Source organism: Agelaius tricolor, unplaced genomic scaffold, assembly GCF_023055355.1.
Source record: "Agelaius tricolor isolate 1412-34295 unplaced genomic scaffold, bAgeTri1.0.p SCAF_8, whole genome shotgun sequence".
NCBI classification, from domain to species: Eukaryota; Metazoa; Chordata; class Aves; order Passeriformes; family Icteridae; genus Agelaius; species Agelaius tricolor.
This window is the reverse complement of record NW_027269268.1, coordinates 22,850,001-22,860,443: the sequence shown is the minus strand read 5'-3', so window position 1 is coordinate 22,860,443 and position 10,443 is coordinate 22,850,001. Positions and strand designations below refer to the sequence as shown.

The window sequence follows — 10,443 nt, the reverse complement described above, 5'->3', positions numbered from 1 at the left end:
TTGTACTCTTTTTATAATCTATTATTTCATACATGGATTACTCTGTCTTTAAATCTGGTGTCTGGAAGCAGGAAATCTCTTGCATTCTGTGCCAGGACATTTTCTATTTCAAAAAGGACTTGTGTTCATTGAGGTCCTTTATATAAAAAGTGACAGTCATCCAGCCCTGCACTATCACATATGGCTTACTTGTGCAAAAGTACACTTCCACCCAAACTGTGAATGCAGGCATTTTAAGTAAAGAACAATAGGCCTTTTCTGCAGCTCTACATACTGAAACCCATAGATAGAAATTATTCTTCCTAACACAATGATTATTATTTTATTAGAGATCAGGTTAGAAGTAGTTTTGAGGTGAATGTGATGCAGATTATGAAGCAGTAGATACACAAGTTGTTGAGTTTGTACAACACATTTTAGCTTATGTCAGCTTAACTTATTTTTCCCCGAGGTGACATTTAGGTTAGATAGACAGCTAAATGGCTGCCATCCAAGAGGAATGGCAGTACATTATCCATAACTTCTATCAACAACTCCTCTAAAGAATACCATGATTAAAGCAGGTTTCAAGTCTGAATCAACTTGAAGGAACAACAGAAAGATTAACTCCATGTTTAGTGAATGCTACATTATTTATTCAATAAAGTCTCCAAATAAGCATGGAAATTACAGGCCTGACTACAATTGAATGTATCTGAAATAAGACACGTCACATGGCTGATTGAACATGAGCACACAGACAAATGGAACTGGAAAGTTTTTTTAACACATAAAGTTTAAATTTTGTGGTTCCTACTATCATTTATAACAATCACTAACATGTAGAACAACACAAAGGGCAATCCATATCGCAGACAACATAGAAGCTTCTAAGCTGTCATGGCAAGAAACTAATTTAAGAGTTAATTTTCATGCATCTAGGTATCATAGCTTGATTTCAGAACTCAAATGCTATCAGAATGTACTACCTCCTCGAGTCCAGAGTAGAAACATAAAAAAAATCTTATTTGGCAGAGACAGAATGATTCAGCAAGTTCCAGGCACTTGCAAAATAAGCATTTTATGTTTGCAGCTGCATGTGTCTCTGAAGGATGAGCTTCCAAAAAGAAATGAAGGAAATATTCCAAGAAGCAGCAATGCTATGCTAAATAAAATCAGTAGCATAAGATGCTCAGAGGAAAAGCTTTTATTTTCCTCAGTTATCACAATTAGAGTTAAAACTCATTTAGTTGGAATAAGGATCTCCAGATGGAAGTCACAATACGTGTATGTTTTTCTATACCTTACTCCATTTTTCAATAAGACAAATTAGAATAAAATATTAAAGCCTTAGTATTAAACATAAAGCAGAATATATGTTCACATCAACACAACTGGCCTGCCATATCTCACACTTTATTTCTCCTATACATTTCTTAATTTATCATCTCTTATCTTCATCATCCTAATTTACATGCTTAAATCTTCACTTTAGAGCACCATAAACATTAAATTATTTGTAAAACACTGTATATGCCTCAAGGTTTTATATAAATTAAATGTTGTACCTAAATGACATCATTAAATCAGTAGTTAAGGACAACTGAGGAAATGCTAAAAGGTTATAAAACAGGTTTCCAACAAAAAGACATATATACAAAATATGGAAGACTTAAATATTATCAGTCATAAAGATCTCAGAGGAATTAGGATGAAAAACAGCCAAGCACCTATAAATAAAAGTGACAGTATCTGCAGAGGGTTTCAGAAATATGTTTGGGGTATCCTATTCATCACCATTTTGTTCCTAAGAGGGAGGAAAAACAGCATGGAGGACGTTTCAGACAGAAAGACAATAATGGATGAAAAGTCACATTAAAATAAAGTAGTAGCAGCATACCATTTCCAATGACCAGGCAGGGAAAGGAGTCTACATGATTTGGTGACACTTTGTGATGAGAAGTCTCATAGTCTATCTCATAGTCTGCTATCAAAACCAATTCTTTTGCAGGCACTTCAATGACAGCACTTATGTATATGATTAATTCTTCAGAGTCTGACATAAAACATGAGTTAAGCTCTTTAAGGTGAGGCCTCTGATGAGGACATTGACTGTAGATGATCTGTTCATACTAGAGATTGCAAATGGGATGTAATGGTGATGGAATTCTGCAGGAGGAGGACATGGTGCTTTAACTCATGTGCATTTTGTACTGATCCAAAATAAACCCCCTGACAGTGCTAGGTTTGATGATGTAACTGAAAGGAAAAAATTCATGACAATTACTTTAAAGAAAAAGTATCTTTTGTGCATTTCATTGCATTCTCAATACTATTTTTAAATAGAATTCAGTCACTTCAAGGTGATTCTGCAAAAATACCTCTGTATACTCTTGACCTTTAGAATAGGATTTTCTCCTCACGGGAATACAGTTGCAGGACACAGAAGCCACTTATTTTTCTCCCTCATTAAGGGATGCTTAGAAGCAAGTCAGTTTTTTAAAAATAACTTCTTTTTCTCAAGTATCTTTCTGCAGAGTCTTCAGCAGTGCTCTGCCATTCTGCACTATTCTTTTAAGAAGAGTATTTTTGTATTTACTTTTTTTTAATCTACTGATCTCTGTATCTGTAGCTGCACCAAAACCAGAACTGTACAAAACAAGTGAACAATCACATCCACAATGAAATGAAGTCAGACAGAAGACATCTATTACTACATTGGGCAGTACTACCATCTATCTACATGAACATGGGAATATTTTTCAAGGTACCCAGGTTGCCAGCCAATGTCATCAGAGCATGTAATAGCTGAAGGAAGTTATAGAGAAAACTAATTTTCTTTTTTTTTTTTTTTTACAAAATCTGTAGTGAAAGGAAAACAAACAAATAGATTTTTTTTCCAGAAAAACTAGAATAAATGAAATCTCACCTAAGTCCTCTAGCAACAATTCCTTGTATTTTTCTACTCTGCTATTGCCTGAAGTCTTACATGTGTTTTCAGTATAAAATAGCCAGTGTCTCAAAGAAAAAAATACTGGCTTGACTGATAAATCACATTTTCCTTTAGTGTACAGGAAGGCAACACTTCCCAACACTTTTTAAACCAGTTTTAGTTAAAAGCTTTAAAAAAACCCCAAACCCTGAAAAAGTAAAGAAAAATAATTAGCTGTTGAAATATTGCTACTAAAACATAAAGCAAGGCAATTGAAAATAAATACAGACACTGCATTTGGGAAGAAATTAGTTAACCCTCAGATTTGATACCCCAAAAACTGAATTGATGCCAGTAGCCAGAATGGGATCTAGATTTAGCTAAGCAGTAGGTCTGCCTGTAAAAATTTCACAAAGTAGCCTAAAATAGAGAATACCTGGAAGCTGGGTAGGACTAAGCTTTAAATGCCAAAGGCTATATCCAGTGTCTACACTCATTATGACACATTCCTGGTTCAATTACACCACAAAAATCTACTGAACTTCTAATCTTCTAACTTAAATAAGAATTTAAGTTCTAATTCAGCATTGTAGTTTTAAATCATGGCTTCAAAATCCCACCTTATGGTCACATGGAGGCTTGGTTTGCATTCTCTTACCATCTGTTTTATTGCCTATTCCTTCTAGGAAGACACTGTTTTTTTTTTTTTCCTGCAGATATTTTATAAAGAGAGAAAAAAAATGTAGCATAGGTCAGGTAATATTGTCACATTGAGCAATTTTGTTTCACCCTGCAATAATTTGTATTGCTCCTAACTTAGGTTTGTGTAAGTGATGAGAGGATAGCCTTTAAAAAAGTAAAAATACCCCTTTAATTTTACTATTTGTATGAGTGTATATATATATATATATATATATATATATATATATATATATATATATATATATATATACACACACACACACACACATTATGACACCACAGAAAAACCACTTGGCAGACCCATATTTACACAGTATATTACAACATGCATAAGAAAGGTTCTCCACATAATATAATCTTAACTAGCATCTTACAAAAAAAAAGAAAAAAAATTCCACAATCTCATGATCCTGTCTATTGGGAAGCCCACGTTTTATGACAATATATGATGTCACAATTCATAAAGCAATGAATTTTTTTCCCTATGAGAAAAATCTCCATGAAATTGTTTAGCCAGCCAAGATGGCTGTGCTTATTTCCCTTGAGGGTAAATGCCAAGTTTCCTCTATGCTAAAAAGCACATGATTATTTTATATTAAAGCATTTTTTTTCTAAAGTTACATTCTGAATTTGCTAAATATGGATGACTGGATGATGGATGACTGTAGTTCAGGGAAGCAAAAAAGCTTTTCAGACAGGGGAAGGAGGGGGACAGTTCTCTCCTCCCCACTCTGGCATCATGTTGAGAGCACAGAAGTAGTTTTTGCATCACGACCATGCTAACAATTCTGTTTTGCTAGCATGACTGCCAAGTGTGGTGATGCCTGGGGACATCACTATGTGACTGCACACAGACAGGTGGGAGGCTCAGGCTTGGTCCTGACACCCCAGATTCCCTGGACTCCAGCAAGGCAGGGTCTGACTGAAGCATATTAATGACTTGGGTCTCCTCAGAGCAGTCTTTGTCCCTGCTGTTTGAGAAAGATGCTTTAAGAGGTGTGAATCACGGGATGTACTTATCAGCTGAATCACTTTGAAGGACTTGGGCAGCCTCTTACATCAGCAAGCAGGGTATGCAATGCTACTTTTTTTTCCTCAATATGCTAAAATCTCTCCAATGACAAAAGATCAAAAAGTAAATTACAAGCATAAAAGGACAAAGATCTCCTATAGAAGGCAGCTTATAAGGTGGATTAAGCAGAAGTGATGAACATGTGCCAGTATAATTTTGGATCCATAATGATTAAAAAAACTTATATATTTTTAAGTCTCCTAGAATAAACAAGTACCTTAGGCAAGTATACCCATCAGGATAAAGAAAACATGTCAAGCAGAATCCTGCTTTCATTGAGAATTATGGCTTTATAAAAACAGTTTATCACATTTTTCCAATACATTCAGAAGGTGCAGATTTAAAAAATGCGGTAATGCCACAGATAAAACCAATCAAAAAAATTGCCTATAAATTGTCTGTCAAGCCTACTTCATGAGAGTTATTTCCTACAGCTTATACTGCTCATTTGTCTATGTAAGTAAAAAGAAAAAAAACCCAACAAAACAATATAAAAGGTGGACAGAATGCTGCCCCAGCACCATAGCAGTATATTTTATTGCACAATGTTCAAAGTAGGTAGTGTAGTATCCAGCCCTGTCAATGCCCAGCATTTTGGTTTTGAGGCATTAGGTCTTATAGAGGTTTTGGTTTAGAAAATCAAGTAACAGCTGAAAAGAGCACTGTTTTTTTTGTGCATGTAATGTTAGATTTAACTAAACCTGAGCCTCTCGGATCAACCATTTTGATTTTTAAATAGCAAAGACTGCAATTTGAGAAACTAAGCATCTACATGCATGTACACAAACCCATCAAGCTTGCTACTGAAGTGAGAGGCAATGACACATGCAATAGCCTTTCTGTGTAGGCCAAAGGTAATGAGGAAGAGCCTGTTTATCTCACAGGAGTTCAGTGGAACTGAATCCCATCAGTGAGATCGATTACAGGAGTGACCCCAGATTTTGAAGTTATAGGATTTGCTGTTGATTGAGTCCCATGGGGACTCATGTTGTTCTATGGAAATGCAAAATTCCATATTTATTCAAACAAGAGGTGGTAAGGCACTTGCTTATGAACCTTCCTGTTGCTACTGGCCCTAATAGGAATTATTGCTGTGGTTATCATTGCTCTTGACTATGGCCTTATCAAAATCAGCACTAGTTTTACTATTGCATTGTGTAGGGATATGTATACATACACATACACTGGAACACCCACCATCCTAATTTCTGTATATTAGCATCTCTGCCCATCTATTCACACAAAGTAGCTGAAGCTGAATTAAGAATTCCACCTACAGGTATCTTGGATAAGTTGCCAAGACACTTAGTCCCAAATTTATGAAAATATTAATCTAACAATCTTGTGAAATCATTAAAAACAACAGTAAGAAACAGAAAGGGAAACAGTTAAGTAAAAATCACGTTATTTGTATTATTGTGTCTTTAGTCATTGTGACAATATAAAATAATCTTCTCACTGAAAATCAGGAAAAAAAAATTTCAGTGGATATTCTGCTCTTTATGAGTATGTGGTAACCTTAAATGTGTTTGTCTTTCATAGTAAAACTCATAAGGAAAGCAACTACTGAGAAATATTATGGTATTTGTAATGCATACTATTAATTGAAAGAACTATAGCTCAGCCTCTCTAATTATATTTTTCTCTAAACTCACAAAATATGGTGCTGAAGGGTAGGCAGTAACAACATAACTTGAAAATTGGGTTAAAAGTTGTTATATAATAGCCTGCACTCCAGTACATTTTTAACAAGATGCTCTTGATGCTTCAGTAAAGCATCAACATGCCAGAAGTACTCTGGGCTGTCTCCCTCTAAGAATCTTGAAACCTGGCCTGGAGGAAGGTGTCCCTGCCCTCAACAGGGGAGTTGGAATTTTAAGGTGATCTTTCAGGTCCTTCCAACCCACAGTCTTCTATGATTCTATGATTACTAACAGCAAAGGCTCTGAAGGAGATGTTACTCTCCAATTTTAAGATGTTTACCATAAACTGAAACATGACATTATCATTTCAGAACTGCACAAACAATGAGTTCTTAGAAAAAAAATTCTACTTGTTATTTTCTATCCTTTCTATCTATACAAAACAGGTATAAATCCTCTCCAGTGTCTCTTCTGAAGAGACCTTCACCTTAAAGGATTGAGGGGGGACAGAAGAATGGCATAAAACTACTTCTCCAAGTCCTATTTCAGCTTTTTCCACCTGCTTGCCTTCTGTGCATTAAAAGAGGCAAAGGAATCAGAATGATCCTGCACAGCTCATGGGATCCACTGGAAACCCTTTATTCGTTCTTCCCAGACCTCCAGATAGGAACTAGTTAAAGAAAATTCCAATGGGTTGGTCTAGGCACTAGTTTAGTAGCCCTTTCCTACTCTATAATAGGAAACATTTTCAAAATCAGGTTTGGGATATTTAAAGCAAATAAATTAAACACAATTTAAACACGTATTTTAAATCTCATTCTGCAGTTGGAAGACTAGTAGGATTAAATGCTTTTTTTAACACAGATGAGTCAGCCTTAAAAAGTTAGAATTTGCTAAAAATTATGACAAATTACTTGTAAGCTTTTTCTCTATGACCAGCATGAAATAATGGTCCTTTCTTGTTGGGTGGGAGTTGCAGGTGTAAAGGGAGGAAGAACTTTGGGCAAATGCTACAAAGTCATTCACTGGACAACTTCATGAAATTAAGTGCTTTTCTTCTATGTATAAAGAATTTTCTTATCAGTGAGGTAAGTAAAGCACTGAACTGTTTACAGAGGTAGCTAAATTTTCATTAGCAGTAAGAGATGTATAAAGGAGACTGACAAAAGAACAAGTTCAGTGGATGCCACTTGGATAAAGGATTTAGCTTAGATAACCTTTCCTATCTTTAGCATCACTGCTGCTGTACTACAGACTTATGACATGACCTATAATAAACATTTTAATTACTACCACATCAATTATTTACAGTAATTAAATTTCCTATCAGCCCAGCAAGCTAAAAAAGTATGCATTAGACTGATTGCATGTAGTGGGGCAAGAGGAAAGAGAGAGAGAGAGAGAGAGAAAGAGAAAGAGAAGAAAGAGAAAGAGAAGAAAGAAAGAGAAGAAAGAGAAGAAAGAGAAGAAAGAAAGAAAGAAAGAAAGAAAGAAAGAAAGAAAGAAAGAAAAAGAAAGAAAGAAAGAAAGAAAGAAAGAAAGAAAGAAAGAAAGAAAGAAAGAAAGAAAGAAAGAAAGAAAGAAAGAAAGAAAGAAAGAAAGAAAAAGAAGGAAAGAAAGAAAGAAAGAAAGCACATAATGTACTATGCTTAACAAGATTGGGGACTGGCCTCATGACACATGAAAGCTGCAGGGCAGTTAGAGCTATAAGTCTCAGATTTTTTTATATTTTATCTTACTTTGTTCCATTTTTTGTCACTTGTTTACAAAAAAAAATATTTTATTCAATTCTCTGTGTGTCTCACACAGACGTATAGTATTCTCTACCACCTACAGAAATTGATGTAAGGCAAAATATTCCAAATTAAGTCCATAGCTAAGTCACTTGCTTAATTTCATCCTAAGTGCTTAATATACATTTCTAAGATACTTTAGACCTGATGGATCTCTCACAGCAAATTTTTGTGATCCCTGGACAGCTTAAATGAAAATATATAATAAATAATAAGCTTTGAAAACAGATCTGAGCAGCCTCCAGGAATATCATGCACAACAGATGCTGCTGATTCTATTTTGCTGGTGACTGCTGTATTCTTGTAACTCTGCACCAAAGGATAGCTGAAACTATCTATTTGAATTTTAAAAGACAATTATTTGTGCAAGGTTTCATGTAAAGATATTGTCTACATCAATCAGCCAAAGAGGAGGCTGACTCTGCAGAAACACTCTCTGTTAACAGGTGAAATACATGGTTACATGAAAATGTTGAACCTTTCACATGGTCAATCTCTTCACTCTGCCATTACAATAAACTCTGTGCTGTACTACATCTCTTCCAGTGACACCTGAAGTACTTGCCATTTTTCAGGTTCTTTCTCTGCTTTGGACACATCAACAATCAGTTCAATTAAAAATGTACTGGTTTAAACTCAAAATTTTTTAGGTAGTGTTACTGAATCGATACTTAACCCCCTATCTTTATGAGCCTATCACACTGCCATTGTAACTATGATCAGGAAGGTTACAGTCCAAAGATACAATTTTATTGTTGGGAAAAAAATTTCATTACTTCATTTAACAATAAGGAAAACTGCAGTAAATCTATCCTTGAGTGACAAGATGATCTGGGAGAAGATTTATACTCTTCATTGACACTTCATTCAAGAAAAAAAGAAACTTCCTAAACTCTTCAAGGAAATTTCATGTCTGTGGGGACAAACAGGTTTGACCTATGTAAAATCTTAGAAAAATACATTGATAATAAACAAGAAACCAGATTTCAATAATACTAAGCAGACATTAAAGGTCTTTTACCTTTTTTAAGAAGATTTTTTTATGTATGATTGAAGTTTATACAACACTCCAGAAAAGCCATGTGTTAGATTGAAAAATAAAATCAGAAGCATTTTCTGTCATATAAGTATACATGAAAAAACGAGAACGTTAATGTCTTAGAAAGTGTATGTCCAGCTCTGTACCGTTACTCATTTAACAAAGCAGAAAATAAGATACTGTACTGTAAACAAAAAGCTACAGTAAAAGGACATTTGGAAATTTACACAAGTTTGAGTTCATAAACATTTTGGTTGCTCCATAACAGTTTTCATAAAAAAAGGAATAAAAAACCCTTGGACAGCTTTCATCACTCTTGACTACTTTTCACTTAAATGCACACAGACATACTTTATATAGCAATATACTGATGTACTCTTAACATGGATATTAAACTACTATTACTGTTTTTTTAACTGAGATGTGTATTATCCAATCAATATTATCTGAATTGAAATACTCATACATTATGTATTCCCATCATGTTGTTAAGTATAAAAACATGAAAATATAACTTTACATTATTTCAGTTATATACATCAGGCTTGACAAAGATTTTTTTTATGCTATGTTTTTTAGAGGAATGAGCCCAGAGGTACAATAAATAGCTTTCCACTGTATACAGTAATGCATTTCTACATTAAAAAAAAAAAAATTACCATATGAATATTATTTTAGTTTGGTCATTCTAGCATTGAACATTAAAAATCCGAATGCATTCCCCAACATTCCTGATGAGGAGTAATGCACAGAACACCTATGAATTACAGAAATGTGCCAAGAAATGATTTAGTTCAGCTGGGGGGAAGTATTGGTAAGACAGACATTGAAAACACTGTATACACCTCTTTTGCTGGCCACACTGAGAGTATACACTGTGTTCACATGCTTGCAGAAACAGGCTCAGAGTTTGTACCACGAGAAGGGACTTCAAGTTTCTGATAAATGCTCTGCCTTCTCCAATGCTCAGCAAACATTATACTTGAGTCTAAGAAATTGATTCCAACTAAAACTGCAAGTCATATTTAAATTTTTATTTAATTCCAAAATAAAAGAGATTTACCGATACTGCATGAGGCAATGTATCCACAATGCAGAAAAATGTAAGCTTTTCAACCAAATGTACAGAATTGTTTCTACAGGGAAAGCTAGAGAAACACGATGTTACTTTGATTTGCATTAGCATTTAAATTAATATTATTGCACTCCTCCTAGGATTCCTTTTTGCTTTTTAAGTAGTTATTGTTTTTTAAATACACACAATTAAAAAGTATGGTAACTTC

At 34.5% G+C, this 10,443-nt stretch overlaps 1 protein-coding gene across 1 annotated transcript in view; it reads right to left on the bottom strand.

The window, feature by feature from the left end:
- Positions 1-9,134: 9,134 nt before the first annotated feature.
- The window catches only part of GRIA2 (glutamate ionotropic receptor AMPA type subunit 2), an 88,400-nt gene continuing 87,091 nt past the window's right edge, over positions 9,135-10,443 (bottom strand). Inside the window, exon 17 of the mRNA XM_071431952.1 lies at positions 9,135-10,443. This exon is cut by the window's right edge and continues 1,549 nt beyond it. The gene's annotated coding sequence lies outside the window, so the exon portion shown is untranslated.